The 9657-nt window shown below is 35.4% G+C and overlaps 1 long non-coding RNA gene across 1 annotated transcript; it reads left to right on the top strand.

The window, feature by feature from the left end:
• LOC103714576 lies at positions 1-8503 on the top strand. The gene is made up of 4 exons (XR_605246.4): positions 1-322; positions 733-893; positions 3044-3490; positions 3633-8503. It is a non-coding gene; the product is annotated as an uncharacterized LOC103714576 (long non-coding RNA).
• The last annotated feature ends 1154 nt before the right edge of the window (positions 8504-9657 follow it).

Below are 9657 nucleotides of genomic sequence, written 5' to 3'. Positions count from 1 at the left end.
ACCCAAAACCCCAAAGAAATAGGAAGAAACTATGGCACATCTCCGAGAGGAGAGCAGAGCCCACGACGGCGAAACCGTGGGGAGAGTCTTCTCTCGCCTCAAGCCCTACTACGTGTATCTCCTCGACCTCGTCCGGAACCCTAAGAATGACGGCTCCTTCCTTCCGGTGATGGCCGACTTCCTCCGCCGCGCGCCGACCAACGCATTGCAGCCTGTCTCGACTAAGCTCTGCCTCTTCTCCCTCCAAGAACCCTCATATGCCTCCACTTGACGACCATTCCAAGAATCTTTCTTCCTTATCAATAGCCATCTCCAATTGAAGGTTTCCACGTTATACAGATCCGTTCTTGATCGATTTTCATATCTGAGGCGTCTCTTTCAATTCTCTTTTTTGCAAACTAGCTATTTGTGCGGCTTGGGTCCAAGATTTTGAAGCTAAAGTCTCGTTCTTGATCGGTTTTTGACATCCGACGTCTCTTTCTGCTCTCCTTTATCAGTAATTCCTCTGTAAATTAGCTATTTCTAGGTGTTGAATCCAAGATTTCGAAGTTAAAGACTCGTTCTTGATCGATTTTGACATCTGGGTCGTCTCTCCGTTTTCTCAGCAATATCTTTATGAAGTAGCTATTTCTGGGCTAGTAGCTTAGTCTAGATTTTGAGTCCAAGATTTCAAAGTTGGAGACTCGATCTCGATTGATTTAACATCTAAGTGTGGTCTTTTCTTTTTCTCAGCTATACATTGTTTCGGTTTCTTCTTTTGCGATTCAGATGGGTGCTTGGGGAACACCGGTGCCTCATTGGGAGGTCTTGAGATCAGTGATAGTGTGGCGTAAGGTGTTCTAATATGCGTTGAGAAACTTCTAAAGAAATGCCATATGGGGTCTGTGAATCAGGTATGTGCTTCATAACATATTCTTTTGTTTTTTTTAAGCGTTCTTGATATACTATTTTCTTTGTTGCTTAGTGTTTTTGTTTTTCCTGTTGTTTATAATGGTGCTAAACACCGTGCGTTTCTAAACCTGGGTGAGAATACTTAGGTGCAAGTTCAATTGTGGAGACTATAGTATGTAATTTGCTAAATCATGTCGAAATCTTGATATGGTTTCAACTTGTGAAAGGAACTTTTTATCCTCACTTTTAGTGGTCTTTTCTGTTTTTCATTCTTTGTTTAACACGGCATTATTCTAAACCTGGGTGAGAATAGTTAGGTGCAATTTCAATTGTAGACTATAGGATGTAATGTGCTAAATTGTATGCAGAATCTTGATACAGTCTCAACTTGTGGTAGAACTCTTTAACATTGATTTGAGGATTTGGACCTCTATGAGAATTATGATGGATTTACAGTGGAAAATTCTTAGTCAAACCAGTGATGTAATAAAGTGCTGACTGGAACATAATAGTTGTTTTAGATATTTGGTATAATATCTTTAAGGAGGCAGACGGCTTAATTGTAGCTTTTGAAGTTATCATTAAGGATTGAACCAGCAGTTCATGCTGATGCCAATGATTCAGTAGTTTGTTTGAAGTTAATCTTGGAAGCTGGCAAACTTTTACCTACCTCTACTGATTCAGTAGTCTGTCTGTAGCATTTATAATGTCTTCTTAAGAATATGCAATGCGCCATTAGCTATTAGACTTTTTGGGATGAGCATCTCATTACTTGAAAAGCACTTTTTCGGATTTTAAGGTAACGAAAAAAACATTGTCAGGGGGCAAAAAAAATATCATCAATAAAAAATTGCTTCCTGTGTAAGTAGAAATCAACAAGCTGCTTTTAGGAGAAGCTAGAAAAAGTAGCTTTTCTCTTATGTTTATTTTGACCACCGACTTCATTACCATTAAAATACTGAGTTTGCATCACTTAAGAGCAGATATTTTGCAAGTGGAATGTATTATCCTATTGCAACCCAAGTAGCCTATAAAGTTATGTAAGTGTTTTATGAAAAGGATATTTTTTCCTCAATTTTTGGAGCGGAGTTGAGAGTTGTTTGGGCCGACCTCTGCCATGCCTGGTGTGTATGAGAGCTAACGCCATTTTATTGGAAGGTGACTCGGCTATAGTGGTTGGTTGCATACAGGGGCATGTGAGGGAAGTTCAGATCTATTCCCTACTTCAGGATATCTAGAGCTTGGCAAGAGGATGCGCATCTCCTTTGGGGCCAGGCACATCTACAGGGAGGCGAATGGTGCCGCTGACTGGATGGCCTTCTTTATGGCGGACCTTTCTGTTAGGGTGCTTCGGACGGGAGAGGCACAATTGCCGAGGGCTTTGCTGGATGTCTGGTGTTTTCTGATTTTTTTGGATGTATTCATACTAGAGTAGTGTTAGTCATTGTAGCAAAAAAAAAAAAAAAAAATTATTGCGTTGTGGAGGGTGGGGGGGTGCGGAGCAGAAGCAACACATAACATGCTCTCAAAGAACTTGGTCATGCTTTAAGCTTTTAGCAAGTTAGTGATGGATGAATTTAGCACTGATATGTACCATGATGACTTTGGGATAAATGGGTTGATGGTTAACAAATCATGAGGTGCTGAAGTGAAAACCAATGATATCCAGTTGAGAAATCATTAAACAGCAGAAGATAATTAACTGTTTTTCAAGCATTTGCAAACTAACTAGAAGTAAAATCCTATACAATGGTATAATCATGTTATGCAGTATATTTCATATCTCATAGATAATTTGAGATATTTTCGGGATTTAGTTCCTGGTGTTGATATTTCATTTTTTCCACTTCAATACACTTGAAATCTATATGACAATTACATTATCGGAGTGAAATGCCAAAAACATCTTATCCGAGTAAGAATTATATGTTAATTGGTTGTCTTGTGTTTGCTGAAATATTTTCTTTATTTAACTCTCTAAGCTTGTTCAGTTGTTTAAACATGGTAGATCATTTGAAGGTTGGGCATGGTTAATCCGATTTGGAAGTTCCTATTCTATTATAGCCCTCAAGCTAGTAAATGTTGGATATATCTTTCATCCTCAATTGTTTTTTTTAGTTACATTTTTATTTTTCATTTTATGTTCCTTTAGGTTGGTACTGCTGATGTACTCGCCTTTTTTCTACCCGGCATTGTCAGCTGCTGTGCAAAAGCTCTGTATGTATCAAGGAGCATGATAAAGTTGCTGCTGGAAGCATGGGTAGCATTGAGCATGCAGTTCGTGGGTTAACTGAGTTCTTGATACTAGTTTTGGATGATGAGGCAAATCTCTATGGCCTTGAGATGTCGATAAATGATATTTCTGGGTTCTGCCTTAAGGAAAGTAGCTCTGCCCAATCTGCACTGGAGGTCTTTCATCATTTACCAGTCAGTTCTCAAAATCAATCAACTAGCTGGAGAGTTGTCTAATCAATCACAGTCTTTTCTTCCAAAAATGAACATAATGAAAAGAGAAATCATTATGGGCATGGCACAAGATTTTTATATGTGCAACATCCAAAGGAGCAGATGGATGAAACTTTTGCAAATGTTGATAAAGGTCTGCTACATTTCCTCGTGTGTTTCTATGCTTGCCAGGCCATTTGTTGCATTACTGTAAACTTTTGAGTCTCGAACAAAGACATTATATATAATCTGATCATCAATATGTCTCCCTGACAATGTGGTTTGTTGTTTTTCAGCTTTCTGTTCACCCTGCAGATAAAGTCAGCATGGCACTTGTGGATGGTATAGCAGGGCTATTGTCAAATTGCAGTTAGACCCGGAACAAGAGCAAGTTCATGTGTTTAGTGTGTTTCAGAACTCTGTCTTTTACTTATTGATCCTTTGGTATTAGCATGTTTGGCGCATTAGTTTTTCTCACGTCAATCCTGCTTTTTGTTTTATATAATAATTTGGTCAAACTTTGAACTTTATGCATATTTCTTTCTTTAGCGTATGAAAGAAATTTTGTTAGCAATGTGCATTACTCATAAATGGCTAATTAGATAAGCCTTTTATTGTAAAATAAATACTATGGGAGAGCTTGCCACAAACTCATAGGTATCCACCTTCCTCACAAGCCAGAGAACAGGACTCCATTCCCCCCAAACCCGTCTCTCCTAACTTCTCTCTGAATGGGAAACATTCTTATCGCGCCTGTAAGCTAGAATAGGAATGATTTTGAAGGTAGACTATGGAGTTTCCGGCTCAACATTGTACATAAAAAGTTTGTTAGGGTAGGTGTAATTCATAATCTTGTTAGTTTATTTCTTTAATATACTTAATGTTTTAAACATTCTTTATTCATGTCTATTCGAGATGAACTTTGCTGTTAGCTCCAATTATGGCCTTAGCTACCATTTGCTTTTTTCTGTTATGGGCTTATACATCCTTCTTTGAAACTTCCACCTAGGCTTCTTAGAACTCTTGAACCTTCTTCTTAAACATGTTTGTTTAGTCTCTATAGTACATTGCAATTTTACAATTTCATATAATGTCCGTCCTCACTTTGTTCTCTGCTGGTTCAACTTGTTAGCTTCTCCAGATGTGCTCAAGAACATTGCATCCTTTTGTTGTCCAAAAGTTTTCCTCAACTTAATGTGCATGCAGCAATCACAATGCACTTTTACTGTCCCCACTGCATCCAGTCTGCACAATCTATATGAAATGCGTTACTATTACATACTACTTTTGGCAAATTGTTAGATACCAATTTTAGCGAAGGCCTCATTCCTTTAATACTTTGGTAATTGCATTTGTATAATCTTCTTTTAAGAATTGCTTTCATCATTTGTTAGCAATTTGGGCCTTACATGTTTTAGTATATCTAGTTACACTTAATTCTGTTTCATGTTGTAGTATAGCTAGTTACACTTAATTCTGTTTCCTGTTGTATACTGCATTGATTGCTTCTGCCATCTTATGTTTTCATCATGTGAGTTCCTTTTCTTTTCCATTTTTGTCTATATTGTTTGTAAGCTTTTACTACTGATGAGAGAAGGCTGAGATAATTTCTCATGACTATTACATATACTTTTCTTTTTGATTGTTTGTTTAAATCTGAAATCTGAGTATGTTAAACTTATAATTCAACCTGACAGAGTATTTTGTCCAGCTATGAATAAATTGAATCTTCTAATAGCTGCCCTACCTCCTAGACATACAACACTGAACTCTTGTAATACATGATGATACTGATTGAGAAGAAAACATGCAACTCCAATGAGGTAATTTGCAAAATAATTAGTTGATTATTTAAGATTATAGTAATATTTTTGTCCAACTTGGATATGCCATACCTACAGTTCAGTTAAACAGTTGCAATTGGTTACAGTACACTAACTTATTCATTTTCTATTCCTTTTTCTTTAGCATTCCTCGTTCAGATCTTCCTTTTTGCTTGAATGGATTTGTTCTGTAGATTTACTCCATGGATATTAAAACAGTAAAGTCAATCTTCATTTATAACATTAATGCCGTGGCCTAGCTGACTTGTGTATTGTTACAATTGTCACTTCTAAGATTGCTTCTTATCAAGTGTGTTGGTGGTTCAGATGTACTGGTGCTGATTTTTGGTTACTTCTTGTATTTGGTTGTAATAATTTCTGGAGTGTTTGTGTGCTAGTTTGTGATGATTCAGTGGTGTTGTCTGTAGCTGCACAAGAGTCCCTTGAATCTTTGTTCATGTTGCGTGAGAAATTTTTCACAGAAAATGAGATTTCTGGGATATTTACAAGGTCTGTGCTTTCATTAGTTTGTTAGATAGCAGTTACTCCATTCCTGCTGGAGAAAATCTAACTCTTATTCTTAAAACAACTTGTTGCAAGGCTTCCACAAGTGCTTCTTGCAATTGAGCAGACAGTTTCACTGTTGCCTGGAGACTTCTTGCTTTACTGTATTTTGCAGGTCCCCAGCTCGTAATAAATCACCTTTTTCGTCCTCCTGTGGGTGTAGATTATTTTGTTAGAATGTTTATCCTTTGAAGGAACATATCCTACTAGTACGCATGATAATCTTTCATCTTGCCTCATGTCCATGAAATTGCTCTTTTGGACCACCGTCCCCAATATAATATCCTCCGAGTGTTAGTTTTCTTGAAGTTATCGATGTTGTTTTTGTTGTATTATTATAATTTTTTCCAAAATTTTCATATAATTTGATCATGGCACTGAAGCAATAAATTTTTATTTGTTTGGAGCATTGTTCTCTCCTCGAGAATTTGCTATTAATCATTGAGTATGCTAACAGAGTTACTGGACAATCCTGATATTCCCAAACTATTTTGTGGATGAAAAGATGAATCCAGATTCCAGTGCAACCACGATGATTTTGAAACCTAGGAGTAGAACATCATACGCATGAATAATTTTATCTCAGTAATTGTGCTCATTTATGGTAGACATATCACTTTTATGCTTATAACTTAAATTCTTGATTAGAGTATGTATGGCTAGGACTCTATATCAAAACATATCAGTTCAAGACTAGAACATAGATTTGGTTTTCAAATATGAGAGAACTGAAATATAATCTAACTATAAATTAGAAAAAAAATCATGAACAACATGGATACAGTTCAGTCCTTGGGCATCTTGAGTCTAAATGAAGCCTTGCTGTTTTTGACATTAGAATTTTCATTTTGAATAACATAGTTGCTGAATGGGTTCGCAAAAAGACCCACCTTCGATCCTCACTTTATCTGAAATATTTTCATGCATATTCGACCCTTTTCTATTTCTAGTAGTCCTACATATGGGCAAGACTCAATTTCTTGACTTATCAACCTGATGCAAGAGTCATGACCTTGAGTAGATTATCATCATAACCTTTTTACTCTCTCTTCTTGACTATTTTACTTAGGTTTGGGTAGATGCATGATTTTTTTTTTTTTATATCCTTGTTATTTTGAAAGTTCATCTAAAGGATAGTATCCTTCATAAACCAAAAATGTGGCATGCAGTTATGCATCTTTACACCCCAAAGAAATCATTGCGTACATTTTGGACAGTTCTATTTATATCTTTTGAAATCTGCAATTTGGATACATGAGATATAGTGCTCTAGCTAGTTGAAACATATTTATTTTGAAACATCTTTAGATTTTAGGTGGTGAGGAAGATGCTTAGAGACCAAGGATGCCCAAAAAAGAAAACTTGGAAAAGGCAATAGAAATAAGGAGAACTTTATAATGATTATAGAGTCCAAATACTGAAGCATAACATGTCTAACAGTGCAAGATTTAGTAAGTTGGTGGGGAAGTACAACTTGGCAACACGTAATAGTAATTGATAAATCGGTCTCATTTTCTGTACTCAAACATGATGTTTCAACCTTAAGGTGTGCACTAAGGTGGCTAAATTGTAAAACATTGTGGAAAACATAAACATAGAATACGATTATGGAAGATTAATGCGAGGAGGTGTTTTTGAGATTAAAGAAGTGAAGATGATCCTTGTTCACCTTTATGAAGTCATGATGACAAGGTGATGGTGTATATTCTAGTATGGTGTCATTTTATCACTGGACATGATGATGGACTTTGACCTAAAGTAACCGTTAGGATTGTTAACTAGGGAAAGGGGCATGCACAATTGATCCATTTATTTATAAAATCCACTTGGAGACTACTTCGAGATCATTTATGTTCTTAAATTTGAATTTTATGTTTCTTAAGTATGCTATATGCTTCTCACTTATGACAAAATATAATAATAGCAGGCTAGCCATAGACTGACAGAAAACTTCCTGATTTTTTACCATGTGTTACGCATGATTATAATATACTGTGTACAAAAATATTCATGTGCTTAGATTCATAAGACCCCAACAATAAATTTCTGTATGGTGATATTGGATTAGTTCATTCATTAGTTAGCCTTCTATTTCTGTTTTATCCTTCATAGTAGTTATCAATTTGCTGTGCCTCTTCCACCTCATTTTGTCCACCCAAATCATTTATTTGGTTGCTTTCTATCAGTTTGATGAATGAGTATACTTTGGGAGTAAATGCTGCTGATGTCTTTCATTCTCTTAACGAGGAAGGAAATGTTTCTCTAATCTTATCTCATATTTTTCTAATCATATCTGAAATGCAAATTTAGCTACTAGGCTCATGTTTCTGGGACTGAAAAATTAATTGCTAATTCCCTAATTTAATTGCAATTAGCAGATCAAAGCTGCATGTTTCCTTGATTGTTTAAACTTATCCTTGAGCCATAATTCACAATTTGCTGGTTCTGTTGATAAGCTTATCTCATCAAAACCACTGTCAGCTGGATACCTGCTATCAGTTGCTGATTTAAAAGCTGGCACTCTCTCGAGTGGTGCAAGTTATAGTATTGACAATGCTGCTGCTTCTATCAACTTGAAGAGATTTCTAGTGCAAGATAAGGATTTTCAGAATCCTGTAAAAAATGCAAACAACTATGAATTCCTCATATGCCTCCTTGGTTTTTACATATTGGTGGTCACAAACTGAATCTTGCTCTTGGTATACTCAAGACTTGTAGGTCTGTCCATGACTGCAGGTACTCTTAAGTAGTTTTGTTTGTTCTCTTCAAAAAAAAAAAAATTCTGTGTTTGCTGCAGTCAGTTGCATTTCTTCCCTCCTCTTTTTTGTTCTCTTGCAAGCAAGTTTACTGAAAGTAGATTATTTTTACAAGTTGATTTCAGTGCTTTAAATAAGGGAATATAATATAGAAGGTTGGCAAAGTTAGTATTCTCAAAATGGTTCAGGAAAGTTACTGCATCAGACAAGTGTTGCAGTTTGTATGCTAAATGAAATGATAGATGGGTTATTGGGCGAATCAGTTAGTCTGAATTCTAAATTGTTCAGGAGAAAGGGGGCGGAAGTTGAAGAGGAATTTGCATGCAATAATGATCAGCCTAGTGGATTTAGATATAGTGGGTCATCATGGAAGGTTCGACAGTTAAGGGATATTAGGCAACTGGAGACCATGTTAGAATAATAAATATTATTGTTATAATAAATTTTTTACTTGTAAATTGTGTACTATGATAGTAATTTACTTACCAATATCGAAATAACAAGATTTTATATTGTAAGTAATATAATATGATGATAGTAATATTATTGCATTATCATTAATAGAACATGTGATGATATATCAAAGATATTATTTATCATAACATAATATAGTAATATTAGAACAATTTATTATAGTAGTAAAAGAATAATAATATTTTATATTAGTAGTACTATGTGATATATTGTATTGTAATTATAATATTTATTGTTATATTATAATATCTATATAATATAAATGAGAATATACAATTAAAATCAGGGGTAAAATAAAAAGGCATGAAATTGGTATAAAGTTTCAGCATAAGGCAATTCCAAGATGGTATAGGATACTCTATGCCTAAAAACAAGTATAAGATTGCTCATTTTCTGGTATATAGGAGCCTGTTCCAGGTCTTGTATTCCTACCAAACACAAAGAGAGATTTTACCGTCTTTACAAATTGGCACCCTCAAAAGAGCTATTGTAATTTAATTGGGCATCGGGTGTATTTTTGCAATTTACTTTTTTTCTTGCACTTAAATACTCAGTTGTAATACCAGAATATTATTATCAATATCTAAGGGAGTGTTAGTTAAGAAATGGATATTTAAATATAATTTAAGAAAGGCTGCGAGGGAGGTTTCTCAAGGTAACTTATGATTTCTATAGCTTGGACAAGAAATTTTATGTCAGCATTG

Source organism: Phoenix dactylifera, chromosome 2, assembly GCF_009389715.1.
Source record: "Phoenix dactylifera cultivar Barhee BC4 chromosome 2, palm_55x_up_171113_PBpolish2nd_filt_p, whole genome shotgun sequence".
NCBI classification, from domain to species: domain Eukaryota; kingdom Viridiplantae; phylum Streptophyta; class Magnoliopsida; order Arecales; family Arecaceae; genus Phoenix; species Phoenix dactylifera.
The sequence above is the reverse complement of the archived record's forward strand: the minus strand, read 5'-3'. Positions and strand labels throughout refer to the sequence as shown.